Here is a 15,386-nt window from a genome sequence, read left to right as displayed (position 1 = left end):
GCGTCTGTTATTATGCTTAAACCTTCTTTCCTCCAGACGTAGAGGATGCCCCCTTGTCCCTGTCTCAGGTCTATGATTAAAAAGATCATCAGAAAGGTCTTTGTACTGTCCCCTCATATATTTATACATTAACATAAGATCACCCCTTAGTCTTCGTTTTTCCAAACTAAATAGCCCCAAGTGTAATAACCTATCTTGGTATTGCAGACCCCTCAGTCCTCTAATAACCTTGATCGCTCTTCTCTGCACCCGCTCCAGTTCAGCTACGTCTTTCTTATACACCGGAGACCAGAACTGTGCACAGTATTCTAAGTGTGGTCGAACTAGTGACTTGTATAGAGGTAAAATTATGTTCTCCTCATGAGCATCTATGCCTCTTTTAATACATCCCATTATTTTATTTGCCTTTGTAGCAGCTGCCTGACACTGGCCACTGAATATGAGTTTGTCATCCACCCATACACCCAGGTCTTTTTCATTGACGGTTTTGCCCAGAGTTTTAGAATTAAGCACATAGTTATACATCTTATTACTTCTACCCAAGTGCATGACCTTACATTTATCCCCATTAAAGCTCATTTGCCATTTATCAGCCCAAGCTTCTAGTTTACATAAATCATCCTGTAATATAAAATTGTCCTCCCCTGTATTGATTACCCTGCAGAGTTTAGTGTCATCTGCAAATATTGAAATTCTACTCTGAATGCCCCCTACAAGGTCATTAATAAATATGTTAAAAAGAAGAGGGCCCAATACTGACCCCTGTGGTACCCCACTGCTAACCGCGACCCAGTCCGAGTGTGCTCCATTAATAACCACCCTTTGTTTCCTATCCCTGAGCCAGCTCTCAACCCACTTACACATATTTTCCCCTATCCCCATTACTCTCATTTTATGTAACAACCTTTTGTGTGGCACAGTATCAAAAGCTTTGGAAAAGTCCATATATACTACGTCCACTGGGTTCCCTTGGTCCAGTCCTGAACTTACCTCTTCATAGAAGCTGATCAAATTAGTCTGACATGAACGGTCCCTAGTAAACCCGTGCTGATACTGGGTCATGAGGTTATTCCTCTTCAGATACTCCAGCATAGCATCCCTTAGAATGCCCTCCAGGATTTTACCCACAGTAGAGGTTAAACTTACTGGCCTATAATTACCGAGTTCAGTTTTTGCCCCTTTTTTGAATATTGGCACCACATTTGCTATACGCCAGTCCTGTGGTACAGACCCTGTTATTATGGAGTCTTTAAAGATTAAAAATAATGGTCTATCAATGACTGTACTTAGTTCCTGCAGTACTCGGGGGTGTATCCCATCCGGGCCCGGAGATTTGTCAATTTTAGTTATTTTTAGACGCCGCTGTACTTCCTGCTGGGTTAAGCAGGTGACATTTAATGGGGAATTTTTATCACTAGTCATTTTGTCTGCCATGGGATTTTCTTTTGTAAATACTGATGAAAAAAAGTCATTTAGCATATTGGCTTTTTCCTCATCCTCATCCACCATTTCACCCAGACTATTTTTATAGTTGACACTATTTTGATCAAAAAAGCGTAAAAGATAAAGGTGTGCCCAATCAGGATGGTTCCTAACTTTAGTATTTCACCTCATTATGTGCCAGCAGGGCTCAAAATTGACAGAGCATAGTAGGACCAAGAAGATAGTAACAGCCAGCCCCCTGACATCTCTTTCCATGCAGTCATTGCATCTGTACTTTGCTTGGCTTCCCCCTTCCCCTCTCCACTTGGAATCCGTACCTGCTAGTCAGGGCCGGTGTTAGGGGCAGGCAGACTAGACACCTGCCTAGAGCCTCCCCTCCCCCAGGGGCCCCCAGCCCTCACAACAACAGCGGGGTAAGTGAGTCAGGGAGGCCCAGCGCCTCTGACATAGCGGGTGCACAATTTCATCACTTCATCGCGCACTGTGCTGGGCAGTGGAGCTGCTGAGAAGCTTTGCAGACAAAGGAGCAGCGGGGAGGAGAGGTGAATAATGTATTTTTTTTTATCTCAGTGAGTACGTGGTGGCCATAATACTTCAGGACTGTGGGACTGCATTATACTCTATGGGGGCTGCATTATACTCTTTGGGGTGGCTGCATTATACTCTATGGGGTGGCTGCATTATACTCTAAAAGGGGGCTGCATTATACTTCATGAGGGGGCTGCATTATCCTCTGTGGGGTGGTTGAATTATACTGTATGAGGGGGCTGCATTATACTCTATGGTGTGGCTGCATTTTACTCTATGGAATGGCAGTATTATACTCTATGGGGTAGCTGCATTATTGTCACGGGGAGACTAGGTGAGCGAGAGCTAATAACCCGGGCCCCTGCAATTTCCCTCAGACTAGGGAAATCCTGACTGACCCTCTACCAGGAGTTTACACTGATGGTGTGCATGTCCAGGCCTCGAACCTCACCCTGTCTCCTGTTTCAACCCTAGGCTGAAACCTCACGCCCACCACCCAGTGAAGAGGTAATTCACCAATACCCACAGTTAGCACAGACAAGGATAACGGAAAATATACACCACGCCGCAGTCACTCAGGAATACACTATAAATGTGCAGGGCAAAATAAATACAACTACAGGAAGGAGTAAATAAGACAAAGGAAAATACACCACCAGCAACGAATCTCCAACAACCAGCTCTCCACTCCAGACCGAGATAACAACGCACAAGACAGAAGCTATAATCGGCGACGCCCAATGATCAGGAGAGCTATTTAAAGGCAATGGGCATGGCCCAGCTTCCAATCCGAGGATCAGGTAAATTAACCCCGAAACAGCTAGCTAAAATCTAGCCGACGCCAATGAGCAAATAGTGGTCAAAAGCGGAATTACCGCTGTCTGTCGAACGACCTGGTCTGAACAGTGTCCGACATGACAATTATACTCTGTGGGGTGGTTGCATTATACTCTATGAGGGGCCTGCATTATACTCTATGGAGTGCCAGTAATATGCTCTATGGGGTGGCTGCATTATTCTCTATGGGGTGGCTGCATTATATTCTGAGAGAGGCTGCATTATACTATGAGGGGGCTGCATTGTACTCTATTGAAGACTATATGGTGCATTATACTGCATTATACTGACTATGGGAAGTGTATTATACTATATGTACTATAAGGGACCTGCATTATACTGTATATATATATATATATATATATATATATGTATACTATATGAAGAACTATGTAGTGCATTATACTATGAGGAGTGCATTGTACTACATGAAGGACAGAAGAGTGTATTATACTATATGGAGAACTATGGGGAGTGCATTATATGATATGCAGGACTGTGGGGAGTGTATTATACTATATGGAGAACTATGGGGGTATATTATACTATATGCAGGACCATAGGGCACATTATACTATATGGAGGACTATGGTGCACATTATACTATATGGAGGACTATGGGGTGTGCATTATAAAATTTGAAGGACAATGGTGCACATTATACTATATGGAGGATTATGGGGTGCATGATACTATGTGGAGGACTATGGGGTGTATTATACTAAACAAGAAAATGCTGCCTATTCATTGAGTGATTGGATTGTTTATAAAAGAGCATAAATCATTGTTCTCAACAGCACATCACTGGTGAAAACTGCAGATATGCTGCAAATAACATGATACTGTATGTAGACAAGTTGATATATTAGTGATTATTCTGTCCCCATCATTGTTCCTTAGCCGGCGTAAAGAGACCTGGGAACAAGCATCAAATTACTTCAATATTGTCGATCACGCTCGTTTATCGGCCAGAACTCAGCGCATGTAAATGCAACCAAAATGTTTTTGTTTGATGATGCATGTATGTGTATGTACAATGTGGAATAAGCCATGGCAGTACATTATGTACTGTTTGATATGCAGATCAGCACTCTGCCTCTGTTGCTGTCTGACACATAACAGTACACATAATGCACTGTCATGATCATAGTCTGTATTTGCTGCTTCTTTATGGCATGCCCAAGAGTGTGGAGTAGCTGTGAAGCTAGCAGGCATGGATCCCAAGTGGAGACGGGTGGGGCAAAGCACAGACGAATAACTGCACATTGCCAAGGGTTGGCCACACCACTCAATCTCGGACTGCATGTAAGGATATGTTATCAGAGGGTTGCTGTTACTAGAAGTCAGGAGTAAGCTACGCCCCCTGATCTGTGACATAATGTCCAAGAAGAGAAGAAGTACACTGAGCATCTGCTCCACTGTTATAGTGTGGGAGTAGTGGAGATTGTCTTCCAAGTAGTTAAATATATTTTATAGTTATGTATGTTTTCGGAACGCAAAAACCCCTGGGGCTGCAGTATAGCCTAGGCAGGGTTAACTATAACGACCGGCCCAGAGTGGGGAGGGGCAACCGAGAGTTAATATGTTCAGGAAGTGTTAGCTCATTTACAGGAGTGGAGTGATAGCAGTGGTGGAGTGATAGCAGTGGTCATATGCAGTGGTCTGCTAGGGACAAAATAAGCCTGTTACTCGGGGCAATGGATTGCAATAGAACCCTTCTGGGCCTGAGACCTTGAGATGGATGTTGGAGCCTTTGGTGCACTAAGTCTGCGCTGATGCAGGAAAAGATGGACTCAGACTCTCAGAGGCAGAAGGTATTGGAATCTTGGTGCACTTCCTTTGGAAGAGAGAATTTCTGGTGCTAGAGGAGATAGCAAGAGGGATGCTTTTCCCAGACTGAGGATTAGTGCTGAAGTTATGTCTGTTACTTGTAGGAAAGACTGTAACCTGTTGGGCCCTTTCCTACATGTTTTATTGTAATGGCCATAAACTGCCAAGTAAAAGTTTGACTGTTATAAAATATTTGGTGCCCCTTGAATTGTGTTCTGCGAATGTTCTGGAAGATGAAAGTCTGGAGCCAGTGGAGGCCTATGTGCCACAAGTAAGTGTGATGCACCCCACACAAAGCAGCACATCAGGACTAGAACATGATTTTCCTTTAGGGTGCCAGAGCGTACAGAAGCAGCACATCGTCCATGACTACCTCGCTCAGTAACCTTACAATAGCATATAGCAAGTATTGTCAGGATTAGAAGGAACAATATGTATGTTAGCTTTATAGTTTATGAAGGTATGTCCAGGAGAATTATTTTTTATTTGCATGGAGTAACCCTTTTGTTAAACACAAAATGACTTTTATTTTTTAAATGTAGATATACCACATTACCATCATCCAAACTATCAGGGTTGGGCTTCATAAGAATCAACATATTCACTGAAAAAAATCCCTCAGTGCTCTCCATACTGTAGAGCCGTAACTAAAAGGATATGCTGCACATATGCAGATAGAGTGCTGGGGTTAGTGGGATCTCGTATGGGAGGAACTACTGCAATGCATAGCTCTGATTTGACACCTTGGGACATGGAAGAATTGGCTGCAATTAAAAATATAAAAGAGTACTTATGGTATAATATAGTAGTCTAATATCTAATACCTATCATTCACACTTATATGGCAGACTCCCTTACCCCGTTTTATCATTTGCTTTTTTTGTTTATGTTATACTAGATGGCAGCCCGATTCTAAAGAATCGGGAGTCTAGAATCCATATATACTTTATTTATTCAAATGTAAGAATAATACAATTAATAAATAATAGTAAGAAAGAACAAAAAATGGATGCACTCACCAGCTCTTGACAATTCTTGTTATTTAACCCCTTCCCGACATGTGACGGAATAGTACGTCACATGTCGGGACCCCAGCTTTGATGTGCGCTTCGGCGGTGAGCGCACATCAAAGTCGTGACATGTCAGCTGTTTTTTACAGCTGACATGTGCGCGCAATAGCGGCGGGTGAAATCGCGATCACCCGCCGCTATTAACTAGTTAAATGCCGCTGTCAAACGCAGACAGCGGCATTTAACTACCGCATCCGGCCGTGCGGCCGGATATGAGCGCATCGCCGACCCCCGTCACATGATCGGGGGTCGGCGATGCTCCTCCATTGTAACCATAGAGGTCCTTGAGACCTCTATGGTTACTGATCGCCGGTGGCTGTGAGCGCCACCCTGTGGTCGGCGCTCACAGCACACCTGCAATTCTCCTACATAACAGCGATCTGATGATCGCTGTTATGTAGCAGAGCCGATCGGGCTGTGCCTGCTTCTAGCCTCCCATGGAGGCTATAGAAGCATGGCAAAAGTAAAAAAAAAAAGTTTTTAAAAATGTGAAAAAAATAAAAAAAATATAAAAGTTTAAATCACCCCCCTTTCGCCCCAATCAAAATAAATCAATAAAAAAAACCCCCAACCTACACATATTTGGTATCGCCGCGTTCAGAATCGCCCGATCTATCAATAAAAAAAAGCATTAACCTGATCGCTAAATGGCGTAATGAGAAAAAAATTCGACACGCCAGATTTACGTTTTTTTGGTCGCCACGACATTGCATTAAAATGCAATAACGGGCGATCAAAAGAACGTATCTACACCAAAATGCTATCATTAAAAACGCCAGCTTGGCACGCAAAAAATAAGCCCTCACCTGACCCCAGATCACGAAAAATGGAGATGCTACGAGTATCGGAAAATGGCGCAATTTTGTTTTGTTTTGTTTTTTGCAAAGTTTGGAATTTTTTTTCACCACTTAGGTGAAAAATAACCTAGTCATGTTAGATGTCTATGAACTCATAGTGACCTGGAGAATCATAATGGCAGGTCAGTTTTAGCATTTAGTGAACCTAGCAAAATAGGTAAGCAAAAAACAAGTGTGGGATTGCACTTTTTTTGCAATTTCACTGCACTTGGAATTTTTTTCCTGTTTTCTAGTACACGACATGCTAAAACCAATGATGTAGTTCAAAAGTACAACTCGTCCGGCAAAAAATAAGCCCTCACATGGCCAAATTGACGGAAAAATAAAAAAGTTATGGCTCTGGGAAGGAGGGGAGCGAAAAACGAAAACGGAAAAACGGAAAAAGCTCCGGGGGTGAAGGGGTTAAGGTACAGTTACACAGGATCCATGAACATGCTTATGAGGGGAGTGATGAAAGACATCAGACAACAACTTTGCGTGTTGTGGCAAATGCCACAACAACGGTTCTTTGCTTAAGAACAATAATGTAAATAATAAATAATATGTATCAATAACTATGTATATTGGTATGTTCTATGACATTTTAAAATATTTCATTATTATGTGGAAAAGCTCTTAGTACCCATACTGGCGCATACTTGTGTGCCCATCAGGTATTTTCACAGTAATTTTACATCTGATGGGTTGGTATGAAACGTTTTTAGTCATCTCTTGGGCTTAGCTAAGCCTTCATTTTAAATAATTCTAATAAGTACAACAGAAATAAAAGCCTTTTTGTGTATCCAAATTTTTTGTGTTTATTTTTACAGAAGTGTAAAATTTAAGAAATCAACGTTCATAGTACACCGATGGGCTAATATAAGCATGCCCATCACCACGTCACGGTAGCCTTTGAACTGATGGGTCCTAACTAACTGATTCCTATTTCTTAATACTCAAACCTCTTTCACATCTGCATGTTTCTGATATTTGCAGAAGTAATGTTAAAAACAATACAACTTCCACACTTGGCACCAAAGAACTGACCTACAACACACTTTCAGCAAGTGCCATGCAATGTAGATGAAGCTTGGAGTTAACTTGCAGTAAATGCGGCAAACGCGGCTTCGACAATTGCATTAAATGCAGCCACAACAAAAACACTGGTAAGTGGAGATTTTGTGGCGAAAACTGCAGAAACCACATGTGCCGCACCTGCCGCAAGTGAAGTACAAATTCCGTATACATTGCATGCAACTTACAGCAAGAGTGGCGTGGGTCAGCCCTTAGGCAGGAAGTGCAGAAATAGCCTTTTTTCCACCATAAATTCTCCAAATAGCAGAAAAATGTTGATGTGAAAGCAAAATCTCTATTCTTTCCCTATCTATCTAAATATGTACCTATCTATATATCAATTTCTATGTACAGAACACACCTGGAGATAGAGATGTGTGTGAACAGCCATCCCACCCGTCTCTTACCTGTTCACAAAAACCTCACCCTTTTTAAAAACAAAATGAAATCTCTCAGCAGCTATACTGCTGGAGCTTCAAATACAGGTTCCTATCACCAAATACAGGCATTTGGATGATACACATCTTACATCTTGTACTTAATGTGTGTTCTACTTACCTATAAAAATATGTATTGATATATCATATTTCTAAATTTATGTAGATATGATATAGAGTTATTAACCCTATATGCTAATGAGTACGTATGTTATATACGTATCTATATATATAATTGTCTAAGGGTTTTTCCGTCTGTCTGTCTGTCTGTCTGTCTGTCTTTCTGTCTGTCCTGGAAATCCCGCGTCTCTGATTGGTCGAGGCCGCCAGGCCTCGACCAATCAGAGACGGGCACAGCATGGCGACGATGATGTCATAAAGGTTGCCTCGACCAATCAGTGACGGGCACAGTCTGCCGTGAATTCGCCTCGACCAATCAGCGACGGGCACAGTATCGACGTAGATGTCATAATGGTTGCCATGGCGACGATGATGTCATAAAGGTTGCCTCGACCAATCAGCGACGGGCACAGTCTGCCGTGAATTCTGGAATCATCATTGTCCATATACTACGGGGACATGCATATTCTAGAATACCCGATGCATTAGAATCGGGCCACAGTCTAGTTTCCTACATAAGTACTTAAAATCTATATGTCTATGGCTACACTAATTTTTTTTTGTTTTTGTTTTTTTTCCTTATCTCTATACATAGAATTTGCCTATTGCTGTCTATGTTATTAGAAAAACTGAATAATGAAAAAAAAGAAAAGTAACTTTAACCCCTTCCCGACATGCGCCGTACTAGTACAGCGCTGCCGCCACTGCATTACTGACAGCCGCAGTACTAGTACGGCGCCCCGATCACCGCGGTCTCACGCTGAGCGCCGCGGTGATCGGGTGCGGGTGTCAGCTGTATATGACAGCTGACACCCCGCAGCAATGCCCACGATCGGCGCTGTCGCCGATCGCGGGCATTTAACCCCTCTGATGCCGCTGTCAATAGTGACAGCGGCATAGAGGGGGATCGCGCAGGGACGGGGGCTCCCTGCGCTCTCCCACCGGAGCAGCGCGATGAGATCGCGCTGCTCCGGTGACCTGGAAGGAGTCCCCGGATCCAAGATGGCCGGGGGACTCCTTCCGGGTCATAAGATGACCCTGCTTGCCGGCGTCTGCTGAGAATCCTCATAGCAGGCGCCGGCAAGCCTCTGCAATGTGCCTGTCACATCGGTGATCAGACCGAGTGCTATGCACACGGTCTGATCACCGATCTGTGATGTCCCCTCCTGGGACAAAGTAAAAAAGTAAAAAAAAAATTTTTCCACATGTGTAAAAAAAAAAAAAAATTCCTAAATAAAGAAAAAAAAAATATATATATTCCCATAAATACATTTCTTTATCTAAATAAAAAAAACACCACACAATAAAAGTACACATATTTAGTATCGCCGCGTCCGTAACAACCCCACCTATAAAACTATATCACTAGTTAACCCCTTCAGTGAACACCGTAAAAAAAAAAAAAAAAAAAACGAGGCAAAAAACAACGCTTTATTCTCATACCGCCAAACAAAAAGTGGAATAACACGCGATCAAAAAGACGGATATAAATAACCATGGTACCGCTGAAAACGTCATCTTGTCCCGCAAAAAAAAAGCCGCCATACAGCATCATCAGCAGAAAAATAAAAAAGTTATAGCTCTCAGAATAAAGCGATGCAAAAACAATTATTTTTTATATAAAATAGTTTTTATTGTGTAAAAGCGCCAAAACATAAAAAAATTATATAAATGAGTTATCGCTGTAATCGTACTGACCCGAAGAATAAAACTGCTTTATCCTTTTTACCAAACGCGGAACGGTATAAACGCACCCCCTAAAAGAATTTCAGGAATTGCTGGTTTTTGTTCATTCCGCCTCCCAAAAATCGGAATAAAAAGCGATCAAAAAATGTCATGTACCCAAAAATGGTACCAGCAAAAACGTCAACTCGTCCTGCAAAAAACAAGATCTCACATGACTCTGTGGACCAAAATATGGAAAAATTATAGCTCTCAAAATGTGGTGATGCAAAAACTATTGTTTGCAATAAAAAGCGTCTTTTAGTGTGTGACGGCTGCCAACCATAAAAATCCGCCCAAAAAACGCTATATAAGTAAATCAAATCCCCCTTCATCACCCCCTTAGTTAGGAAAAATAATGAAATTTAAAAAAATATATTTATTTCCATTTTCCCGTTAGGCTACTTTCACACTAGCGTCGGTACGGGGCAGTCGCGCTGCGTCGGCCCGACATACCGACGCATACTGTGCAAGCGCTGCACAACGGGGGCAGCGGATGCTGTTTTTCCACGCATCCGCTGCCCCATTGTGAGGTGCGGGGAGGTGGGGGCGGAGTTCCAGCCGCGCATGCGCGGTCGGAAATGGTGGACCGTCAGCACAAAAAAAGTTACATGTAACGTTTTTTGCTGCCGGCGGTCCGCCACAACACGACGCAACCGTCGCACGACGCTTGCGACATGTGTCAATACGTCGCTAATGTTAGTCTATGGGGAAAAAACGCATCCTGCAGATGACTTTGCAGGATGCGTTTTTTCGCCAAAACGACGCATTGCGACGTATGCAAAAAAACGCTAGTGTGAAAGTAGCGCTAGGGTTAGGACTAGGGTTAGGGTTGGGGTTAGGGTTTCAGTTAGAATTGGGGAGTTTTCACTGTTTAGGCACATCAGGGGCTCTCCAAACGCGACATGGCGTCCGATCTCAACGCGTTTGTTTGCGTTAAAAACGCATGCGTTTTTATAGAAAAAAAACAGAACACACACTGAAAAGTCACCCACCACCATCAAGGTGATAAAGGGATCCAAACCCTAACCCTACCCCTAAACTGATCCCTAACCGTTTAATGAACATTTTCTGACAGTCATAGTGCCACGTATTTCAGTGCCAAGTATTTCAGTGCCAAGTATTTCAGTGCCAAGTATTTCAGTGCCACGTATTTCAGTGCCACGTATTTCAGTGCCACGATATTTCAGTGCCACGTATTTAAGTGCCACGGTATTTCAGTGAAATACGTGGCACTGAAATATCGTGGCATTTACGTGAAATACGTGGCACTTAAATACGTGGCACTTAAATACGTGGCACTTAAATACGTGACACTTAAATACATGGCACTTAAATACGTGGCACTTAAATACGTGGCACTTAAATATCGTGGCATGTACATGAAATACGTGGCACTTATATACGTGGCACTTATATACGTGGCACTTATATACGTGGCACTTATATACGTGGCACTTATATACGTGGCACTTATATACGTGGCACTTATATACGTGGCCACTGAAATATCGTGGCACTTATATACGTATATACGTATATACGTATATAAACGTATTTCAGTGCCACGTATTTCAGTGCCACGTATTTCAGGTTAGGGGTAGGGGTAGGGTTAGGGGTAGGGTTAGGGTTTTTTGGTTTTTTCTTGTTTTCTTGTGTTTTTCTATAAAAACGCATGCGTCTAAAAAAACGCATGCGTTTTACCGCGATTACATGCATTTTTTCACACATGCGTTTTTTTAAAAAACGCAAGTGTGAAACCAGCCTTACCCTTGGGAAAATAAAAACATGGGGGCTAAAATATAATTTTCGTGGAAAAAAATATATTTTTTATTTTCGCGGCTCTGCGTTATAAACTGTAGTGAAGCACTTGGGGGTTCAAAGTTCTCACAACACATCTAGATAAGTTCCGTGGGGGGTCTAGTTTCCAATATGGGGTCACTTGTGGGGGGTTTCTACTGTTTAGGTACATCAGGGGCTCTGCAAATGCAACATGACACCTGCAGACCAATCCATCTAAGTCTGCATTTCAAACGGCGCTCCTTCCCTTCCGAGCTCTGCCGTGCGCCCAAACAGTGGTTTATCCCCATATATGAAGTATCAGCGTACTCAGGACAAATTGGACAACAACTTTTGTTGTCCAATTTCTCCTGTTACCCTTGGGAAAATAAAAATGTGGGGGCTAAAATATAATTTTCGTGAAAAAAAAAATATTTTTTATTTTCATGGCTCTGCGTGATAAACTGTAGTGAAACACTTGTTGGTTCAAAGTTCTCACAACACATCTAGATAAGTTCCGTGGGGGGTCTAGTTTCCAATATGGGGTCACTTGTGGGGGGTTTCTACTGTTTAGGTACATCAGGGGCTCTGCAAATGCAACATGACACCTGCAGACCAATCCATCTAAGTCTGCATTTCAAACAGCGCTCCTTCCCTTCCGAGCTCTGCCGTGCGCCCAAACAGTGGTTTATCCCCATATATGAAGTATCAGCGTACTCAGGACAAATTGGACAACAACTTTTGTTGTCCAATTTCTCCTGTTACCCTTGGGAAAATAAAAATGTGGGGGCTAAAATATAATTTTCGTGGAAAAAAAAATATTTTTTATTTTCATGGCTCTGCGTGATAAACTGTAGTGAAACACTTGTTGGTTCAAAGTTCTCACAACACATCTAGATAAGTTCCGTGGGGGGTCTAGTTTCCAATATGGGGTCACTTGTGGGGGGTTTCTACTGTTTAGGTACATCAGGGGCTCTGCAAATGCAACATGACACCTGCAGACCAATCCATCTAAGTCTGCATTTCAAACGGCGCTCCTTCCCTTCCGAGCTCTGCCGTGCGCCCAAACAGTGGTTCCCCCCAATGTATGGGGTATCAGCGTACTCAGGACAAATTGGACAATAACTTTTGTGGTCCAATTTCTCCTGTTACCCTTGGGGGAAAAAAAATTGCGGGCTAAAACATCATTTTGTGGAAAGAAAAAATGATTTTTTGATTTTCACAGCGCTACATTCTAAACTTTAGTGAAACAACTGGGGGTTAAAAGTGCTCACCACACATCTAAATAAGTTCCTTAGGGGGTCTTCTTTCCAAAATGGTGTCACTTGTGGGGGTTTCCACTGTTTAGGCACGTCAGGGGCTCTCCAAACACGACATGGGTTCCGATCTCAATTCCAGCCAATTTTGCATTGAAAAGTCAAATGGCGCTCCTTCCCTTCCGAGCTCTGCCATGTGCCCAAACAGTGGTTTATCCCCATATATGAAGTATCAGCGTACTCAGGACAAATTGCACAACAACTTTTGGGGTCCAATTTATCCTGCTACCCTTGGGAAAATAAAAAATGTGGGGCAAAAATATCATTTTTTGTGAAAATTAATATTAATTTTTTTTACGGCTCCACATTATAAACTTCTGTGAAGCACTTGGAAGTTCAAAGTGCTCACCACACATCTAGATTAGTTCCTTAGAGGGTCTACTTTCCAAAATGGTGTCACTTGTGGGGGTTTCCACTGTTTAGGCACGTCAGGGGCTCTCCAAACACGACATGGGTTCCGATCTCAATTCCAGCCAATTTTGCATTGAAAAGTCAAATGGCGCTCCTTCCCTTCCGAGCTCTGCCATGCGCCCAAACAGTGGTTTATCCCCATATATGAAGTATCAGCGTACTCAGGACAAATTGCACAACAACTTTTGGGGTCCAATTTAACCTGCTACCCTTGGGAAAATAAAAAATTTGGGGCAAAAAGATCATTTTTTGTGAAAATTAATATTAATTTTTTTTACGGCTCCACATTATAAACTTCTGTGAAGCACTTGGAGGTTCAAAGTGCTCACCACACATCTAGATTAGTTCCTTAGAGGGTCTACTTTCCAAAATGGTGTCACTTGTGGGGGTTTCCACTGTTTAGGCACGTCAGGGGCTCTCCAAACACGACATGGGTTCTGATCTCAATTCCAGCCAATTTTGCATTGAAAAGTCAAATGGCGCTCCTTCCCTTCCGAGCTCTGCCATGCACCCAAACAGTGGTTTATCCCCATATATGAAGTATCAGCGTACTCAGGACAAATTGCACAACAACTTTTGGGGTCCAATTTATCCTGCTACCCTTGGGAAAATAAAAAATTTGGGGCAAAAAGATCATTTTTTGTGAAAATTAATATTAATTTTTTTTACGGCTCCACATTATAAACTTCTGTGAAGCACTTGGAGGTTCAAAGTGCTCACCACACATCTAGATTAGTTCCTTAGAGGGTCTACTTTCCAAAATGGTGTCACTTGTGGGGGTTTCCACTGTTTAGGCACGTCAGGGGCTCTCCAAACACGACATGGGTTCCGATCTCAATTCCAGCCAATTTTGCATTGAAAAGTCAAATGGCGCTCCTTCCCTTCCGAGCTCTGCCATGTGCCCAATCAATGGTTTACCCCAACATGTGGGGTATCGGCGTACTCAGGACAAATTGTACAACAACTTTTTTGGTCCAATTTCTCCTGTTACCCTTGGTAAAATAAAACAAATTGGATCTGAAGTAAAAATTTTGTGAAAGAAAAGTTAAATGTTCAATTTTTTTTAAACATTCCAAAAATTCCTGTGAAGCACCTGAAGGGTTAATAAACTTTTTGAATGTGGCTTAGAGTACCTTGAGGGGTGTAGTTTTTAGAATGGTGTCACTTTTGGACATTTTCTGTCATATAGACCCCTCAAAGTCACTTCAAGTGTGAGGTGGTCCGTAAAAAAAATGGTTTTGCAAATTTTGTTGCAAAAATGAGAAATCGCTGGTCAACTTTTAACCCTTATAACTCCCTAACAAAAAAAAATTATGTTTCCAAAATTGTGCTGATGTAAAGCAGACATGTGGGAAATGTTGTTTATTAACTATATTATGTGATATAACTCTCTAATTTAAGGGCATAAAACCGAAAAATTTGAAAATTGCTAAATTTTCATAATTTTCGACAAATTTCTGTTTTTTTCACAAATAAATGCAAGTCATATCGAAGAAGTTTTACCACTATCATAAAGTACAATATGTCACGAGAAAACAATCTCAGAATCACCAGGATCCGTTGAAGCGTTTCAGAGTTATGACCTCATAAAGTGACAGTGGTCAGAATTGTAAAAATTGGCCGTGTCACTTAGGTGAAAACAGGCTTTGGGGTGAAGGGGTTAAACTAAAATATTTTTGTAGATAATATTACGTGTGAAGACTTTAGTACTATCAGCCAATAATTGTCCTTGAAGTGGTGTATATTAACCACTTTAACCCTCACATTGCAACATTGCTTCACCCTGGAAAAAGCAACATACAATTGACCATGGGCAAAAGCAGGTTCTGGTAGATAAATGCCAACTCGATGGAGGGTCTGGCCTTGAGATTTATTTATGGTCATTGCAAATGCGGGCTTGATGGGAAATTGTCTCCGTCTTAATTTAAAAGGTAATCCAGTCTCTGATGGACACAAATCAATTCGTGGAATGAATAACACATT

This window comes from Ranitomeya variabilis, chromosome 5, assembly GCF_051348905.1.
Source record: "Ranitomeya variabilis isolate aRanVar5 chromosome 5, aRanVar5.hap1, whole genome shotgun sequence".
Classification (NCBI taxonomy): Eukaryota; Metazoa; Chordata; class Amphibia; order Anura; family Dendrobatidae; genus Ranitomeya; species Ranitomeya variabilis.
Note: the sequence above shows the minus strand (reverse complement) of the source record.